At 38.6% G+C, this 21,412-nt stretch overlaps 1 protein-coding gene across 6 annotated transcripts in view; it reads left to right on the top strand.

The window, feature by feature from the left end:
* Positions 1 to 1,658: 1,658 nt before the first annotated feature.
* Positions 1,659 to 21,412, top strand: part of LOC126298778 (uncharacterized) — a 43,570-nt gene continuing 23,816 nt past the window's right edge. For 2 of the 6 annotated variants that reach the window (XR_007552677.1, XM_049990233.1), the window contains exon 1: positions 1,766 to 2,682. The gene's annotated coding sequence lies outside the window, so the exon portion shown is untranslated. Of the gene's footprint in view, positions 2,683 to 21,412 lie in introns of all 6 variants that reach the window. The other 4 variants (XR_007552680.1, XR_007552678.1, XM_049990234.1 and 1 more) reach the window with 4 other exon arrangements.

Genomic DNA, 21,412 nt, shown 5'->3' on the forward strand with positions numbered 1-21,412 from the left:
CGTTCATAATAAGAATAAAGCTGATGTAAACATTACGCCATGTATTCTTCCGCGTTTGCTCGAGTGTCATTGGATTTCGTTTCACGTGGAACGGAAGTCAAGCTATAAGCAGTACAATGTACAGTCGAGTAAGAGCAGAACGATACGTCGTATGCGGTCCTACACACACATAGACTGAGCGATAACAGCTTTACCGGCGCATTAAATTTTGATAGCACTGGCCAGCCAGTGGTCCAACTAACCTGCAACGGCGTGAGCAGTTGCAATTCAGACGTAAAAAGAGACGAGCAAAGAAACGATATAGCTTTGAATGTCATTTAATTATTAAAAAGAATGAAATAATATTGGCCAAAACTCAGCACTATCGCGCCATTCTTAGCTGACCACACAGAAAGCATAAAAAGCTACCGTTCTCACCTTACATAATATTCTAATTACAAATAAGAGTGATGAAAATTCCTAACTTAAACACAGCGTAATTTTTCTGAGCGAGCTACGAGTGATGCAAAAGCGCACTGCAGGGATTTCACCGTACTGTTGAATACTAAAGCCAATGAAGGTAATCTCTTAGCTCCTACCTTAACCGTATTCGAGAAATACGCTTCTGTTCTGGAAGTCATCCCAACCAGGCGCCAATTTTCTCCTTTTATGGCGTGTCATTCTATTTCCCGCCAGCGATAAGCAGTGACATGTGAAAAAGCTGCTTGCTTTAGTTCCAGTACGTCTGGGAGCTTAAGAGTCTTGTTATTTCTCGGACCAAATCCCTTAACTTGGCTCTGTTAGGTACATATTGTAATGGTACAGTGGCAAATGTAAAAATTTGTGTGGTATGCTCGATGCTGTCAAAATGATTGTTCTCCATGTTTCTACGATATTTTTCTGCCTCTGTGGTATAAAACACTGGACATAGTCCAAAAAAGAGTATTTGGTTTTTCATTTCTACCTTAAAAATTAAATTGTTATGTTTTCTTAATTTAAGCAACCATTATTAACAGTCTTTCATAAAATATCATAATTAAGAATTTATATTTGAAATGAAAGCAGGAATTTCGCGTGAAATATGAAATTACAAATAGGAAGACATAAATTATTCTTAAAATTATGATCAATTTTACAATTACGAGATATAGGTATTCCAAACTGAACAAGGGAAAAAATGACTCAGACAAAAGTTGAACCAGCAAATCACGAATTGCACCAAATTTGCAGTCTGCTAAGCTACCAATACCGCTTTACGTACGGCGGTGAATTTGCATCTCTACGCCGGCCGTGTGGCCGAGCGGTTCTAGGCGCTTCATTCTGGAACCGCGCGACCGCTACGGTCGCAGGTTCGAATCCTGCCTCGGGCATGGATGTGTGTATTGGCCTTGGGTTAGTTAGGTTTAAGTAGTTCTAGGGGACTGATGACCTCAGAAGTTAAGTCCCATAGTGTTCAAAGCCATTTGAACTATTTTTTGCATCTCAATTTTATGTAATACAGTCCCTCGAAAAACTTCAAACCCTATTACTATGTAAATTCATTAAAAAAATAAAGAATAACCTATTTCTCGGCACTTTTGAACCGTGTTCCACAAGCGTGTTTCACTGCGGAACAGTAAGCAGTCTCAGCACGACAATAACAGCAGAATAGTGCATATGCTGTGACTGTACACGATTTTTTAAATAAAAGCTACCTAGTGAAAGTGTGATTACTAAATACGTTGATGTCTGTTAATACATTTGAGTATCTTACTGTTTCATTTAACGTAACTAGGTAACAACATATCTCATACACAAGTAGGATCTACTTCCAAAAGCGTAATAACACTAGTGTACGTGTGTAACGACTCTTGACCAATCATCGTGTTTGTGTATGTTTACATAAAGTATATTAGTAAGATGAACAGAGTATAGAGACGTCTTGTTTTCTCGGTAACTTGTTACAGTGCCTGAAAGTGCAATACCGATGTAGAAAAATTCTGCCGAGTTTCGTACTTTGTGCCTATAGTATTCTGATTCTATATTACACTGTAAAATTTCTTTGTGTATCTTTATCGGTTGTTTGTGTTAGCGGCCTACTTCCAGAAGAACTTGCTTAGACCCTGAAGTTGCAATCGTCGTTTCCCACGACGGTTAATACATTTTTTTTTTTTTTTTTTTTTTTTTTTTTTTTTGCCAGAAGTTGTGTAGTAACAGTAGTCCTACTGCTCAAATTGCTTTCAGCAAACATGTTCATGCATCCAAAACTTTTGCATGTTCAGACTTATAAGAATGACCGTATTTGGAAGAATTTACTGTCAGTTTTACAGGTAGTTATGAATTAAAGTGACAGAATGCAGGCTTGTGAACAGTACAATCTGTTTTTGCATCGGATGTTTCTGACTTTTCTGAAATGGAAAACCAAGGAAGAGAAGACAAAAGTAGCATTGTAACTTATGGGTGTGCCTAGCCTTCGATAGGTGGCACTAAAACCACATATATGTGTCATAGATATGTGATATTCAAATCTCAATCAAAAGGCGAGAGGCTGCTGAAGTTGCAAGGCAATAACAAGATGGGAAGCCATCACACTGCTGCCATGAACATCTGCCAAAATAAAAAGTGGAATTTTATTATTGTTTATTTCAAGACACATTTTAGCCACAAACGGAATGAATATTGTTTCTGTGCACCTAACCAGACATTAAAAGGAGTTCACTGCTGGTGAGTTTCAGCTTAACTTTAGAATAGATGTGTTGCTTGTTGTTCCTGCAGCAGTAGTTATACAGATAACACTTAAAATTTGTTGTGAAAGTTTTTATAATTTTAAGGCTATAAAATTTAGTTGACTTGCTGTCTGGAATCAGCTGTAGGTCAAAGCAGTGTTTTGCATTACTCATAGAAATGGCATATTTGAGTTTGTGTTGGCATAGCATAATGTTTGCATATTTGGACCAGGAATTGTACACAAGTTTTACAACTAATTTCCTGGTGGAGGCATAGCCAAGTGATATTTATCATATTGATTGGTGTTCCGAATTATGGATTTCTCAAATGGGAAATTTAGGAAGTGGATTTTAGATTGCAAGTTATCCATTGTGTTGCTAATGCCATGTTCTTGGTGATATGAGTAGTTCTAATTTATTAACAATAGGACAAGTCTGAGAAGACAGTTTCAAATGACTACCTTATTGCTGCCTTGTAGGCCACTTGAATATGTTGTGATAATGTATTTTGTGAGAACAGGTTAAATATTAAAAAAGCTTCAGTAATAGATGTGCCTTACATCATCTGCTTAACTTCCCATCATTCAGTAGCTTCTCAGAGGACCTTATTCACATTTTAAGTTCTTCACCTTTTAAAAGATACATCTTTTGTATTGTACAAAATGCATTTAGGGCATTTCACTGCATTATACTTCTTTTGCCACTTTGTTCTCCATGTAGGCCTACTGAGGTGGGGTAAAATAAAACAGTGATACATCTTTCACTTTGTAGAGGACACCCAACTAGTGCATATACTGGTAAATCTATAGCATCATATTCCAACCCAATCCCAACATAAACACAAACAAAAAGGGTTGTAACTTTTACTCCATAATTTATTTACATTCAAGCAGTACTTCTCATTACCTAATTAATCAACATATGTTAGATATGTTAAATTACTGTATTTCACTTTTTTAAAACAATTGTGCAGATATACTGTTACACAGTGCAGCAAGCAATGCATTGTGGTGTTATTTTGTCCTGAAACTGTTTTTGACATGTGACATTTTATACAAGGAAGTACATAGCAACTATATTGCTATGATTGTGTGTCACTTTTTGTTTTAGTTGTCTGTTGTCTATGGTGGTGGTGAATTCGTCCACTCAGTTCATGTTCATTTCTATATTAGCCTTCCATTATGTGTGGCTTTTTGGCGAGATAAATAGTTGCTCCTTCACTTTTGTGGCATTGTACCTCCCACTCTTGTTGACAAGACGTATTTTCAGTGACTGATAAGTCTTTAACTCTTGCTAGATTGTTGTTGTTACTACTACTACATACATGAGTCATTTTAATGACAAGTACGTCTGCTTCACTAAATGAGGATTCATATGGCTTCAAATGAAGAAAATAAAAAATAGTGAAGTCAGCCTGAAAACATAGTTAATACACAGGTGGGAGTTGTTGTAACCCACATACTAATACATTCCCACTACTGCCACTGAAATGGGAAAATCACATTTAATTAGCACACCTTCTGTGGCTCCAGGCACCTTCACCAGAAGCTGCTGACCCTGGACATTGTCTCAGTCACTTGCAGCAGGATACCAGGGGCCCCTGGGAGGCAAATACCCTTTATATTTTCACGCATTGGCCCCAGCTGACCTCTTTTGTGTTTGAATTGAACTGTCTGTTATGCTTTTGTACCAGGGCCAAATAAATAGTTTCTGGTTTCTCATAACCATTTTTCTTATTGTGTTCAGAGTTAGATGGATGGTTGGTTGAGATGGTGGAGGGGAGCAAACAGCGAGGTCATCGTTCCCATTGGGTTAGGAAAGGAAGTTGACAATGCTTCTCAAAGGAACCATCCCAGTATTTGTCTTAATTGATTTAGGGAAATTACAGAAAACTTAAATGAGGATGGCCGGACTGGGTTGGAACTGTCATCCTCCCAAATGCAAGTCCAGTGTGCTAACCACTGCACCACTTAGCTCAGTCAGAGTTAGGACCGGAGTTAAATCTATAGATATGATCCACCAATATGAATACAGTTTCGAGATTACCCACCAAAATTTTACAATCCTAAGAAATAGTCACAATGATTTCGATACCATAGCATGTGTTAATCATCCAGATGTTTGTTATTACTGAGCACTGCTATCCTGAGGAGAAAAAACTCTTGCTATGCATCCATTAACAATTATGTCTGCTCAACTTTCAGTAGGGAAATAAAGTCTCGTGGTGGTGTTTCAATGTTTACAAAAAGTGATAGTAATTACTACACCGTCTATGTAAGTTCGTTAAGTGTTGAAGGTTTCACTGGACTTTTTGTGATAAACTGTAGAGGGAAAGAGGAAACACACTATTGTGGTTATATACAGACCTCCAACTGCAAGTACAGATATTCCACTGCCTAATCTGTATCAACTGATTGTAGAGATAGATAGTAAATAATCTAGGAAAAAATGACTGGGTAAATACTGTTCTGGAAAGTACTGACAGGGATGTGGAACTGTGCCGTGTCCAGGCTGTGCTTGATGGAGTGTCCATGGCACTTACAGCCTGATTGAGGTGGTCTCACAGATTCTCAGTTGTGTTTAAATCCGGGGAGCTCAGTAGCCAGAGTAGTATGGTACTCATCCTGGTGCTCTTTGAACCACCTCGTCATCGGAGCTGAATAGCTGGGACCACAATTAACGCTGACAGGTACTGTGAGACTCTGAAAAAACTCACAGGCAATTCAGAACCGGAGAAGAGGAATGTTGGGCAAGGGCGTACACATTCTCCATGACAATGCTTGCCCGCACATCACTCAGCAAACTTGCTCTCCTGCAACAGTTTCAGTGGAACATAATCACCCACCCTATAGTCCTGACTTGGCGCCCAGTGACTATCACGTGTTCCCTAGGTTAAAAGGACATTGGGCCGGAAAACAATTCAGCTCCGACGAAGGTGAAAGAAGAGGTTCATAACTTTCTGAACAGCATGGCGGCGAGCTGGTATGACATGGGCATACAAAATCTGCCACAGCGTCTACAAAAATGTATGAACAGAAATTGTGATTATGTCAAAAAATAGCTAAATGTTCAAGCTGTAAACCATTGTAGAAATAAACAGGTCTGTGTAATTATAAAAAAAGAATAGACCCTACTTTTGGGATTACCCTCGTAAATATGCAGAGCAAAAACTGCAACAATACCCATGTACTATGCACTGTGTATTATGCATTGATGTCATTCAGTAAACTGCAGAATGGGAGTATTGGGTGCTACAACACAAGCAACCATTAAAAGCTTTTGAATTTACAGAAAAAGGCTGTAAGAATAATTTGTGGTCCAAAACACACACACACACACACACACACACACACACACACACACACACACACACACACACACACACACACACACACACACACACACCAATACATTGAATTCAGTCCCACCACTCCCCACTGCAAAATGTAAAGCTAAACTAAAAAGAATATTGATTGTCAACCCACACAACATACTAGATAAGTACCTCTGTTTTGCACAGAATAAAGGCAATTTTATGTAGGCTTCATTATGTATGTAAAATATCATTTAATATAAACACATAATCATGCAGTTTTAGTTTTAAGTTATTTCTTCAATGACTAATCTAAAATAGCTCTTTGTTGCTAAGGTAAAATGCTCTCTTCCTTCAGATCAAGCCTCACCTATATTTAGTGATGTGTGTGGTACAATTTAAAATGTGTTTCATGCTATGTGGACACACACACATACAATAATTCATGTAAGTAAAAGCACTACTAACAGCAAGCTCCCTGGTATTTGTAAATTCATGTAATGGCTAAATGTGTACTTCTGTATCCTCATGCATGAATATATATATGTTCACTTACTGCCATTTCTTTGTGCAAATGTAATGCCACTTCAGTTTAGGAGATAGATCTGGTAGGGAGTATGATGGTATCAGTCATACCCCAACAAAACAAAAGTTGGTACAGTCATGAACTTACCTACATCAAACACAACCACACTGTTCAACAACTCAGAGCACACCCTCTAAAATGTAATGAGGTTGCAGTGTTGAAAACACTCAAACTAAACACACAACAAAATTTCCTGCTCTCACCACCAAACCTGGTGTATGAGTTATACGTTAAATATATTAGGCCTGTTGATTTGCCAGACATTTCTCACACAATAAAATACAAGTACGTTAATGGGGAGATGAAAGTAAATTGAAGTAATGATGCACTGGAAAATCACACACAGGAAATAAATTTTGTCTATTAACTGGAAAATATTCCCAAATCTTGCATATTACAGACACTACTGAGCTTTCTGTTTATGTGAATAATATATTTTCCTAAATACACACTGCCATAATATTTTACACACATTTTCAATAAAAATATTCTGGTTGTCAGCAGCATTTCAAGGGGTAATAAATCTTACATGGTCCTGGCATGCTACTAAATGCCATAATATACTGCAAAGTGAGAGTTTAAATTATTATTTTGAGAGTCCTCTGTAAAGTGATCTGAATACTGGTAGTTAACTCATTTCAAAGAATTTCCGGAAGTGCCTGTGACTCAGTTCTTCTTAGTATTTTAATAATTTGTATGAATCGTCTACTACATATTTTTAAACTTCTCATGTAATAAATGCACTAAAGATAGCAAAAAGTTGTAAAAAGATTCAGTGTAATAAATAAATAAATAAATCTGAAACAATGGCAGAACAATGAAGCACAACAAATAAAGATGGGCTTTCCGAGAACAATGTACCATTATTTCTGTGTTGGGAGGTATTTTTGTTAATTGTTTCAAATGAAAAACAGCCCACAGTTGCACCAATTATGTTTAGAATAAACATTGACCATGGTTTCTGCTATAATAATGTAGCCTTCTTCAGAATTCCTAAAAAGTGATCAAAATAACATCTAGACCAGTAATACAGTCTATACATAAACTTCTAAAATTACGTATGTGATAACATATTACCTGCATAAGCTTTCTGCGTCTAGATCAATAAAATAAAATAACTTCAACAAACGTAAGCCTCTTTAGATCATAAGTAAACCTATATATGGCACCATATGTCCTCCGCCACTATGTCTGTTATACTAGGCGCACGGTTGTCACATGTGTACAGATGTAGTGGTGGAGGACATACGGTGCCATATGCAGGTTTACTTATTTCGATACAGGCTTATGTCTGTTGAAGTTATTTTAAAGTTTATGTACAGATTGTATTACTGGTTTACATGTTATTTTGATCACTTTTTAGGACTTCTGAAGAAGGCTATATTATTTCAGCAGAAACCATGGTCAAGGCTTAGAATAAACATAATTAGTGCAACTGTGGGCTGTTTATTATTCGAGACAATTTCGTTATGATTGCTGGTGTTGCTGCCATGATGAAAATAATGATTTTTGTTTCTTTATTTATTTTTAATAAATGCACAGGGAGATGTGATGGAGTGTAAAATTTTAATGGGTGGATCACCAGCATTGGTGTAATTGACTAAATGATAAGCAAGTGATAGTAGATAAATGATGACTAAATAATGTAACTGGTAAAGAGTTGCTCTTTTGAGAAGCAAGATACTTAACTTCTACTGATAAGTTATTCCACCTTCTAAGCAAAGGCCACTGCTTTCGTATATTTGTTAACGCTGCTGTGCTTAGTTACATCTGCAAAATGAAGTCGTGCAAGAGGCCTGCAACAATTATATGAGTAACTGAGCTTTTTCCTATCACCACTTTAGGCTGCTAATAACAAGTGTCCAGTTGGTATGAAAACTTTCTTAATAACACATTTTCTGCATGACCCATCTACAGAATATCTGTCAAAAAATATAAAAATTGCCATAAACTACAAAATGTGTATGATACATTAAGAGCAAACATACTGAGGTGAATCAACAAACAAGTTTGTGGAGCAGAGAAAAATCATATTTCAGGCCACCGTGTCAAGTGTTAAATATCATAATACTATTGCTCAACTGATATTGTTACACCATTACAAAATTAGCTATCATAACAAATCAATACGTAGCATGGTTGTGGTGGTGCTGGGATGTTGCGTTAAATTGTGATGGACAATAATTAACAAAATCAACTATAAAACCGTAAAACAATAGTAAACCATGCTAAGGGGTTTCTTTCCTTTATGAAAACTAAGGGTCGTAAAAGTGGGAAAGATCGTACTTAACCAAAAGCACATCATTAGTACATGTGATATGAGCAATGGATGAAGATAGGATAGGACGGGATGGAAAAGGAAGAGGGAGGGAAGGGGAAAGGAAAGGAAGAGGGACATGGTGCGGGAGGAGTATGAGATAATCTTAGATTATATAAATGAGAGCCAGCAATCTCTGTCACTGGCAAATTTAAAATGTGGCGGAGAGACATACTGTAAGTCTGTTAGGTATTGCACAAACGCATAATAAGCTGAAAATGAAATTTCTTTAAAGTGCATAAACATATTATTAAAGTAGTGCAGTCCTACATATATGTGCACGTAATATATTCAATATAATGTTGTCTACAGTCCATGAGTATATCAGGATAGGAAGAAGCATAGGTGAATGTGCACTGGAACAGGGAGGAGCATTGCGGGTGAACATAGGGGATTCAGAAAATATGTCTTTATTGACTTATAATGCCACTGTACTAACAAAGTCATAGCACAATAAAAGATCTTGAAATTGCAAGCACCAAAAAAAAAAAAAAAAAAGAAAAAGGCAATGAAGAGCAGCAATGCTGTTACGCAGGCCTTGGGAGAGATCATGTATACCATCATCAAACATTTGAAAATGACCTGCATTTGCATATGCCAGAATAGCATTAAAATTACAGTATTGTATTTCAAATCTAATAAGAAACCATATATTCCATCAGTTAAACACAAATCACTCCAGCTGGGTGATGAATAACATAAGTTTATTTTTGTAATGATTACTTTTGAGATAAACAAGTAAGGGGAGGGGAGCAAGAAAAAGAAGGCAGGGGAATGATAGCGCATGATTAAAAGGAAAGTGAGCATGCATTGTCAAAGAAAGATGTAAATAGAATGTGGACTAAGGTTGTGGGAGAAACGGTGGGGTTGGGGGAGGGAGGTGTACGAAACAAGGGTAGAAGGGAAACGTGCCTTCGTTTTGATTGTGGAACCACAGGCCAGACGAACACCCTGTTACTGTTCCTGGTACTGGTGGCTCTGAATGCCAACACTGATAGGTAACTGTAAATATCATCTTATAATGATTGGTATTGATAGTCAGTAGGTGTTGCGTGCAGTAAGGTGATGTTTGTGAAACTGATGTAGCCAGTGGTTTTCAAATGAGATGGAGGCCTTTTTCCTTTCTCCCCTCGTTTTGATGTTGTTTAGTGTTGTTTTCTATAATTAATTACTTTTTTTATATTCATGGACTGTTGTTAAAATGCTGTGTATGTTCGCATATCCAGCCAAGCATGAGATTGTTTACAATGTTTGCGTTCTTTGCGATATTATCTAATCTATGTATTGGCGATATATGCAAATTCCCATTTGAAAGTGTGGTTGCTATTAATTCGGATAATAAACTGCAATAAAATTTGTAATTATGCATTGGGATGTGTGGAACATAGTCTTGGCTTAATGTTGAGGTGTTATGGTAGATTACACCACATCACCCCTTGCCCTCCCTCTCAAACCTTTATTTCCTATTTAGCTTATTTCTTCACTTGCCCACCCCTGATCACCTTCCCACTGCTCGTGCACAATATACCCTGCCCTCACCCCCCACCCACACATATTTCATCTGTGAAATTAGGTCAAAACTATCAAGGAAACCAAGACATGATACCATTCAACCAAGTTTTGTGGGCTACACACAGATTGACTGCCCTTCTATGGTGCAACAATGAGTAAGATAGGTAGAGTTTAAATAGGCAAGCACCAGTCTTCTGGCCACCCAGGAAAATTAAAGAAATGTTGTGACCTGTGAAAGATACACTCAGCCTCAGAGTACTAGGAACTTATAACATTTTTTTGCAAGTGTGGCATCAGTTAAGTAGGGCAGTCTGTACAGACTGTTGTTAATTGCTGTGTTGAATAGTGTCATCTTGCGTACAGGAACATTAAAAATAGCAGTTTCTGATGACAGTCTAATGAATAGACACAAGATTATGTTTGTACAGATAAGGATTCTGGCACACACTTCCAACTGTTGGGTGTGTGTGATTATGTAACCAGTAGAAATGTGTGGCCAAAACTCCAATAGAGACACTGGTAATGAACTTGCATATTTATTTATTTGCTATTTTTCAGTCTTATCTAGATAAAAGAACAGACCAAATGTTGCACGAGTTAGTTATTTATGAATATAACATGCTATAATATTATGAAAAGGAAAGTTGCCACTCAACATATAGCAGAAATGCTGAGTCGCAGGCACAACAAAAAGACTGCCACATAAAAGCTTTTGCCTAGTAAAGCCAAACACACAATGACAGTCTTTTCTGTTGTGCCTATCTGCGTCTCAGCACCTCCGCTACATGGTGAGTGGTAACTTTCGTTTTCATAATATTGTTAAATTCCATCCTGTATTTTCCATTGTTTGATATAACACACAATATTTTAACAATTGCTAATGAGTTAGAAGTACAGCAATCCATGGACACATGCACTTGAGAAAGAAAAATCACAGAGGAAAACTTCACATAGTTTTACATATACATCCATATTTTGCAAGCCAACATATGGTGCTTAGCATAAGGTACCTTGTACTACTACTGGTAATTTCCTTTCCTGTGCCACTCAAACTAACTATGAGCCCCTCTGTATGTCCAAATGTCTATCATCTTATATTTGTGGTCCCTATGGGAAGTGTACATTGGTGGCAGTAAAATTGTTCTGCTTTCAGCCACAGATGCTGGTTCTCTAAATTTTCTCTGTATTGTTCCTCAAAAAGGACATCACCTTCCCTCCAGAGATTTCAGTTCCTGAAGCATCTCCATGATACTTGCATGTTGTTCAAACCTACTGGTACAAATGTCACGTATAGATGCAGAGGATGTCATCTTAGCATATGCCATCTCCATGATGTAATTTAGCCAATCAGGTACCATCCAGTGGGCATAAAAATGTGAGCCTCACCAGTTTTATGACAATCGGACTTAGTGCCTGATGATGGTGATGGAGACTTATCAAAAGCTTGGGACTTTAAATTTGAAATGGCAAGTTAACTCGGAACTTTTTACCCATGGGAGTAAAATTTTTGTGTAAAACTGATAGCTCAGCATATTGCAGAAGCTTCTTCAGGGTCCTTGGGACTCTTACATGTCAATATATTTATTCTCTACTGGTATTTGTTGCTAATAATAAATGTAATTTTATGATCACTGAAATTCACTAGCAAATTACGCTAAGTAAAAATAATTTCCTTGTAGACTATGCATCTCTGCCTAGGATTCAGAATGGAATTTTACATTCTGACTCAAAAGTAATTAGTGGGTTACTGGTAGACCCCAGGCAGAAAACTGGAAATCCCAGGATACAAAAAAAAAAAAGAACGAAGTAAAGTATCTTATTAGACTCTCCTTCTATAATTAATTATAATTAATCATAATGTTTGGATTCAGGGATGCATGTAGTGGTTAACACTAAGGTTCATATAACACATTTTTAACTTTACTGTTATAAGTACAGTTTATGGTGCTCTTCATAAAATTGTGATATATCACAGAAAAACTGCAGTTAAGTAAAAACTTATTTCCTGCTTTCAGGACTATTAATTCCTTTCTCTGAGAAGATAGATAGGTTTGGAAAATTCGGCATGAGGGGAAAGTCGCATAGACCATCTATGTAGAACACTAATGTGACCCATTCATGAGTACTGCTCAAGTGTTGGAGATTCCCACCAGCTCAGATTAAATGAACGCATTGAAGCAATTCAGAGGTGGGGTGTTAGATATGTTACCAGTAGCTTCAGTGAACAGTCTTATTAAGATGCTTTTTGAACTTGTATGAGAATCCCTGAAGGGAAAACAATGTTCTTTTCATGGAACACTACTGAGAAAATTTAGAGAACCAGCACTTGAAAATGATTGCAGAATGATTCTAATGCAGCCAAAGCACATTTCATGTAAGAACCACAAAAATAAGAGAAATTAGGACTTCTATGAAGCATACAGAACTTAGAGATCTGTTTGAGAGGTTTTGTTCCACATTTAATGGCACCTGATACACTGTGATAATCAGTGACTTGCATCTATAACAGTCTTACTTGTTAGAGATATATCAATAACTCATTCAGCTCTGTTTATCAAAATGCCAAATACAAATGAACTGGAGTCTGAAAAACTAAATGTAGGAATACACGATTGGTGTATAGCTGTGTGTTTATGCAATAACAGTGATCAGAATTTTAGCACACAGGTAACACATATGTGAACTAGAACATCATATTGGGGGGGCGCGCGCGTGCACACACACACACACACACACACACACACACACACACACACACACACACACACACAAAATCTTGGTTGGTGGCTCACACCTACCTGTAGTCTAGTCTGAGGTCTACTTTAGGTTGAAAGGTATAATTTTGTTACCAGTTGTGCAACATTACGAATGTAAATGAAAGGTTGTGGTAACTAGCATGCGTGTGTTATACCCAAACATTTTACGTTTGGCCAATATTTAACGCACTTTTCATACCTCAAAATTAAAACTACGAGGTAAAGTCCGAAAACATATATTAGTCACTGAACAAGCATCCGACGAGAATTTTGAGAGAAAGAAAGAAATTGCCGCATTAGCTACTCCTGCTATGGGCGCAAAGACAAATTCGTAGTTAATTGCTGCAAACTCCCGAGTGGTATTACATTAGCAAGCAGCACTTTATATGTTGAAACACGTTGATGAAGGCGTATTAGTATGGCTATGCAGTAAAATCACTCTGCCAGTCAACTAATAATTTGTAGTCACTTCATTGGCTTCAATCACGTAACATACGAATGTGACACTGGCTACGCTATACGTTAGTCTGTCCTGCCCCCATAATCAAGATTATTCGCATGGTATCTGTTTTTTACGGTTATCATAAATGACGCTCGATTTAGCACTTTGTATTGATTTGACGTTCCGAAATGACAGCTGTGGGCGGGTCTACCTTTCAAAGCTTTGGGTAACAGGTGACTGACGTCACTTAACTCAATAGAGTTGCTCACAGGCCAAGTCACCAGGCTGCGGTGTCAGAATTTCAGCCTTAGTCTCTATGATGACGTCATTACCAATTCTTCGGTGTCCGGGATTAACGCGATGCACTGTGCAGTAGACGAGATGATGTGCTGTGTGATCGGTAGATGTCAGGTGCAGCGCTGTACGTGCGTAGCATCTATATTGACATCTACCGACGAGATCACATAACATCTGGTCCATTGCATAACGCAGCCGTTTGATGGCAGTACAATCGGCATTCTTTGCGAAGGACTTATTTAAGGAATGCTGAAAGCAACTTTAGAAAAAAAAGTATATTTCTCTATGCTTTTCCACATTTCGTGCTAAGAGGTAAACATTGCCAATGTAACTGCAAATAGACGTTATCCGTGTGCAGCAGGAATGAATTCACTCACGGCAACTGTTCTAACGCTCTTAGTTATATGGGCATGCCCACGGCCTCTTGTGAATCACGTCGAACCAAACCCGGTACGTATCATTCATATTACATTTTTATTATTAATATTGTGACAATTTTACATTGTAACAATATTGTAACTTGAGGTACTTTGTTCAAATTTTTGGAAGGCGCAATGCAAGATATTTTGCGCCTCATAATAAAATAAACAAAGGGTGCCCCATACAGCACCTACCTACTTGTGTGAATGTATTTGATGCTGTATGTGGGAGACGCAGATTGTGTTGAACCTGCATCGGTTATACAAACAGTGTCACAAAAAAAATGTACACATACTTTACACCAAAACAAAGGTTTAGCAAACAATAGTCTAAAGCGCATACTTTAAGACATGTGCCCACCTCTTCATAATCGATAATAAGAAACGTATCTCTGCAACTAAAAGCTCTTTGCTTTTGTCATTTTGGGGGGGAGGTAGATGGACCAAAACAAGAAAGTCAAGTAAACATGGGATCTAAAATGCATACTTTAAGAGCTATGAGCACTTCTTAAGTAGAAGATACGTGTTTGACAGTAGCGATGCCCGCAGCTCGTTGTCTACTGACTAGCGTTGCTGCCTCCGGATGACGGGATGCTGGGTTCGATTCCGGGGATTTTCTTTGCTAGGGGACTGGGACTGTGTGTTGTCCTCGTTATTTCATCATCATCATTCATGAAAGTGGGTACAATGGGCTCTGTGAAGATTGGGCCTTTGTATGGGCGCTGATGACCGCGCAGTTGGCACTTTCGTTGCGGCATCGGTGCAGGCGCGCAACTCTCCAGTGCGGCCCGGCAACGTGCGAGTGCGAGCCAGCAACACTCTGAAACGGCAGGTACCGCTCGGAGCCGGCGCTTCTAAGCACAGCTGAGCTACAGGCTGACAAGACCTTGTAAGATCTGTAGGATCATGTTCTATACTGACTTAGTGATGACCCCTTTGATGCATTACTTCAAATAAGCGTCGACTGTATTGTGGTCATGTTTTAAAGTCTGTTTGCTGTGTGACACCTATAGGGGTCACAGGCGTCATTCAAATGTTCGTGATTTGTTGATAATGTAAGAAAAAATAAAATTCAAACAAGCAACATATCCACTGTAGTCAGGGAAAATTTGGATTCCAAAACGCAAATTCTTAAGAAGGAAAAAAAAAGAAACTGGATTCATTTGAAATTATATTTACTTCAAATGCGCATTTTGAAGATTGACTCTGATAGAGGTCGTCAATTTAGTAGCATGTTTGCTCCTGGCATGAGAGAATTAGCCGTCTACATTTATCATATACGCCCAGAGGACGCCCGAGTGTGTAGAAATTAGTAAGCGAAACACATCCTACGTGGAGGCTTCTCTCTTGTTCCCCATCACTTCAATTGCGGTGCTATTAAAACAAATTTAGCACGACAAATTCTTTCGCAAAAAGCTGAAGTGAGCGCTTTACAACGCAATAAGAAATAAGTCGACTTAACACAAAAGAAAACCTCATTTTCTTGTGAAAAAAAAGTTCTAACCTTTCACGTCATAAAAAGAAACCATGCAATGTCAAAAAAAAGTTCTCTTTGATAGTCGGAATTTCCCCCATATTATCGCGATTTTGCTACTTACGGGAATTTGTACAGCAGTTCCGCGCACTTCTTACACAGCTTCCTTATAACTTGCTTCCTCCCTCCAGTAGCTTCCCGCTTTTGCACAACGTGTGTTTTTTCTTGTTCACATTTCTTGGAACGTCCATTGGTGGAAGGAAGTCCTTTATAATGTTCATTCTGTAAACGTACAACGTCATTTTATTTCCTGACTATTTGTTGTACAGATGTAGAGAATTGAAAGCTAGCATGTCAATGACATGAAAGAATAGTTTTTTCGGCCAGCGGATAGTCTTTCGTTCACATAAATAATACGATAACATCTGATCTTGCTTATCAGTCCCAGACATACACGCATTGTACCTAATAATGGGCAAAGGTTTCGTGACTATTTGCTGGCGCGCATTCGTCACTTGCTCCATAACATTCAGATGTTCTGTGGGAATGTGGGAAACCTCTCGTCAGTCCTTCCATTTTCCAATCATAACTCCACTAGAATACCGCGCAATTCTCTCTTCTCCCCCAGATCTTGGCGATACAACGTCTTCGGCGGTATATTTCCTATTTCATTTCAGAGTACCTGTGGAAAGTGTTTTTAGGGTCAACAGAATTGTAGCTAAATGAAAACTGTTGTAATAAACTGTGATGACCAACATGCAGCTTTTCTGCCATCAAATGCAACACGACCTTTTCAGAGTGACCTTTTCCCCCCATATCTCCACTACTTCCCGTGTACACAGCGCACTTATTTATGAAACCGTCTGGATTGTTGAGCATGTACATCTTAATGCCATATTTATTACGTTTGCTTTTTATGTACTGTCTAAATGACATTCTTCCCCTCCAAAGAATCATTGTTTCATCTATTGATAAATCTCTTCCCGGGTAAAACACTTGAGCCATTCACATGTTAAAATAATCCAATATAGGTCGTATCTTATAAAACGTTCGTCGGGTTACGGGTTTCCTGGAAGTGGATTTTTTGCAAAATCCAGAGAGCGTAATACAGGGTGTATACGACCTGGGACAACCGGGAGATCCGGGAAAAAACCCGGGAATTTTTTAGAATTTCGGTAATTTTTCGTTGTTTTAGTTTTCACATAAATCTTTGTAATTTTGACTGGTAAGAATCGATACTCTAACAAAGGATATTACTGTATCCCGCTACTGCAGAAAAATACTGCAACAATAAAACGTGAACGAGAAAACAAAACGAAAATAAACCATAAATTGCAAACGCTCGAGGGAGGGGAGCTGGAGGATGCGGGCACTATCTTAGTATTGCCGCGGTTCGGAAATATCGTAGAGCCGAGGCTGATGCGCAGAGCAGTCTGACTGAGTTATAGTGGGGAAGTGTGTAGTCTCCACGTGACCCGATTTCACATGTAGTGATTTTGCTGTTTCCTCTTCGTTTACTGCTCTCACGTCAAATGAAAATAAAATGGATTTCTGTGGCCGGAAGCTATCAAATGAATTAAAATACATTCACATAATTACGGAAGGCTAATATACGTTATTAGTTTCAAATTTTATTTTATTTCCACTTTTCTGACAGCCATGCATTAATCGCCTTGTAGAACAATGAAGTTATTTTTGTCGGTTTGCTAAATAAATTTTGTTTATATTAATATTTTGCGCTGAGGCAGTCAATGTGTTTGAAACAGCGTTTAGTTCCACACTATTGGCTAATTTCAACTGCTCGCTGCATTTCAAGTGCACGTTTTCATCTTCTAGCAAGTAAGGGATTATGCCATAATAAAGAATAAAAAATGAGTTAATACATTACTGGTACTCCAAGAAAATTTACATCCCGAAACCCAATTGAAAAGCTTAATATCAGGTCGAGGCCTACTTCTTTGGGAATCTGGACATACGAATGTGCTCTTTAAGTATGCACTTTAAATGTGCCATCTTAGTATGCTTCACGAAATTCCGATGCTCTCAGAGTATCCTCTGATGTCTTTTTTTCTTTTGACATAATGTAAGATCTTCTGCTGTTTTACAGTACGAACATACGGGCTTCCTGCGTCATAGCAGCTGCCAAAGTGCGGTGGCGCCTGTTGTCTGGCGCTCTCTGACGACTACTGAAACGAGCCTATTTCTAACAGGTCGCGGGAAAGTGTTGCGAATGGTGTTTTGAAAAGCGTTACTTTCAAAGTACATTTCCTTTTATGCAAGTTGAACTATGTGCGAGAATGTACGATGAATTTCTTAAATCACAGAGCGTTTGATGACAAGCCATTTAGAAGTATTTCGAGCCCAGAAGATCAGACATTCATGTCGTTATTGATGTAGTGCTATGGGAAGCTCTCTCTCCTCTGCTATAGCTAAGTTATTTGTGGAAAACTTTGAGGCACTGGACTCGGCTAAAAATGTTACTGGGACAATTGTGTGATATATCTTAAAGTGTAACACGCGCAAAAATATCAACATTATATGTGAATGCTTAGCTTCTCTTGCAGCTTATTGACCTTAGAGACCAATGTTATATGTGAAAGATTTGCTTTTCATGTAGCAAAACTATATATATTAATTTAAAACATTAGCTTTTCCTGTTTGTGTATCCGTGCTACTTAAGTGGTGTTGCTATTAGCTGACTACATCACGTGTTTTGTGGTCTGAATATCCGCTGTCATCGGCTGGCGGGATCACGTGACATAAGCTATAACGCTTACAAAACGCATCGCAATCTCGATTACAATGGTTCGGAAAGTAACATGCGGTGTTTGGTGGAATTCGAATTTACGCTTTCGTAATACGAAAATATGGAGCGTACATGTCTCTGCACATCAAAAATCTTTCCAAAAGTAGTTTTTTTCGCTGAGTTTCGTTTTCTAAAGTGCCGGGAAATTGTACGCCCGTGTATAAAAACATAACCATTCAAAGGATTGATAAGTTTTACAATTCTGAGGGAAAAATATACCGTCACTTAATAACACGGAAAAAGTGTGTTTTCATCCGGGAGAAAGTGTATTTTTAACCGGGAAATCCGGGAATTTTTTCCCTTGTCCACGTATATACCCTGTAATATGATAAAATACTGGTCTCTGCTTATACTCATCGTTATTCCTGTATTCTCAAACAGCGGTTCTTTCTTCCAGTAGTCTTGTAATCGCGGATATTTAACGTTACCCATATGTAACCAAACACCCAGGAAAACTAGTAATTCGCATATACCTAGAGGTTTCCACTTACAGCTCCTAGATCCTTCTTTTGTATTTTCACTCGGCAATATGTCAACTGCGATATCGTTCATTTCGTCAACTACAAGTTGCAACAATTCATCTGTTACCAATAATCTGAAGAAATTCATAGGAGAATTGCCTGCAGGATGAATTTGCAAAACTTGTTCCTTCGTTCAAATGTGTGTGAAATGTTATGGGACTTAACTGCTAAGGTCATCAGTCCCTAAGCTTACACACTACTTAACCTAAACTATCCTAAGGACAAAAACACACACACACACACACACACACACACACACACACACATATATGCCCGAGGGAGGACTCGAACCACCGCCGGGATCAGCCGCATTGTCCATGACTGCAGCGTCTTATGTTCCTTCGTAAATGAGTGATACTGCATATGATGTGGTTCTTTATGCCAGGACTCACCTGGATTATCTCCGTGTGACAGGTCGGATTCTTTTTCGTCGTCGATTTCCACACAATCGTCGTGATCCGTATCGTCAGATTCGGGACTGTCACGAAACAGATTCAAAAGCTGTGGTTCCACGCTATCATCACTCTGCAATTCTTCTGCAGCCTCTAAATGACGATCTTCGTGGTATGCCTCGTCCTCGCTACACGGAAAATCACTGTCGTCTAGTACACTAACAAGGGAATCTCCCCATCGCACCCCCGTCAGATTTAGTTATAAGTTGGCACAGTGGATAGGCCTTGAAACACCGAACGCAGATCAATCGAGAAAACAAGTAGTTGTGTGGAACTATTGAAAAAATAAGAAAAATATACAAACTGAGTAGTCCATGCGCAAGATAGGCAACATTAAGGACAGTTCGAGCTCAGGAGCGCCGTGGTCCCGTGGTTAGCCTGAGCAGCTGTGGAACCAGAGTTCATTGGTTCAAGTCATCCCTTTTCTTTATTTTCGCAAAGTTATGATCTGTCCGTTCGTTAATTGACGTCTCTGTTCACTGTAAAAAGTTTAGTGTCTGTATTTGCGACCGCACCGCAAAACCGTGCGATTAGTAGACGAAATGGGAACCGAAAACATTTGATCGCAAGGTCATAATCAACCGATTCCTCCACAGAAAAACACGTCTGATATATTCTATACGACACTGGTGACGGCATGTGCGTCACATGACAGGAATATGTTGTCGACCCACCTAACTTGTACACTTGGCGAATGGGTAAAAAGATTCTTCTACCTTGCCCGATTTAGGTATTCTTGTGGTGATGAAAACATAAGTTTGTCACATAAACTGCAACAAATGAATGCAACAGTTTCAGAATCGCACAGTTTTCCCTGTGCTCTGTCAAAACATATGTTTTTAACGTGTGTAGACCGTCAAATCCTGCATATGTCCAAGCAAATCTCAACATATCGTGGAATTTTGGAGAGCGAAGTTGATTATGTGTGAGTGCCTGAACTTAGATAATTGTCTGAAAATAAAAAATCGAACTTTTCACTCGAGGGAAGACTTGAACCAAGGACCTCTCGTTCCGCAGCTGCTCACGCTAACCACGGGACCACGGCGCTCCTGAGCTCACATTATCCTTGATGTTGCCTATGTTGCGCATGGACTACTCAGTTTCTATATTTTCCTTGTTTTTTCATAGCTCCACACAACTTCTTCCTGTTTTCTCGATTGATCTGTGTTCAGTTTTTCAGGGCCCATCCATTGTGCCAACTTATAACTAAATCTGAGGAGGGTGCGATGGGGAGATTCCCTTGTAAGTAACTTTTCCTCTGTCAATTTAACTTTTCCTGCTCCTTTCCACATTGGAAGGTCCAGCTGTCGATTCATTAGCCGCCATTACGAACCATATACGTTCGATAACTGACCACGCAAAACAAAAGTTTACACACTTTGATGCTAGCTTAGACGCTGCAACTAGACTGACAAGGGGAGGCCACGACGTTTGGAACGCGGATTTACTGCAAACTTCGTACACTCGTAGTACTCCATGAGGACAACAAAATGTGTAAGCAGTAGCGCGTACTGAAGCGTTATTGAAAAAAATCGCAAGATAATTTCGGTCGTCAAATATATACCTGTGCGTGGCCATTTTTACCATGAAGCGGCGGCAGCCTAGTCGTTAGCGTTCAAACCCCATAATCACTGGATCGAGCCCTCTTCGTCTGTTTTCTTTTATTTCCAACACAGTCATTTTCTTTACTGTTTACATTACAATTGATATGATGGGGAAAATACGTGTAATTGGATGAACGTTTATTAAATTTACAATGTTATTTGGCAGTCTACTAACTTTTGTATCACAAATAATGTAATATTCATAACTATCGACTAGTAAACGACCAAA

Source organism: Schistocerca gregaria, chromosome X (assembly GCF_023897955.1).
Source record: "Schistocerca gregaria isolate iqSchGreg1 chromosome X, iqSchGreg1.2, whole genome shotgun sequence".
In the NCBI taxonomy this organism is placed as follows: domain Eukaryota; kingdom Metazoa; phylum Arthropoda; class Insecta; order Orthoptera; family Acrididae; genus Schistocerca; species Schistocerca gregaria.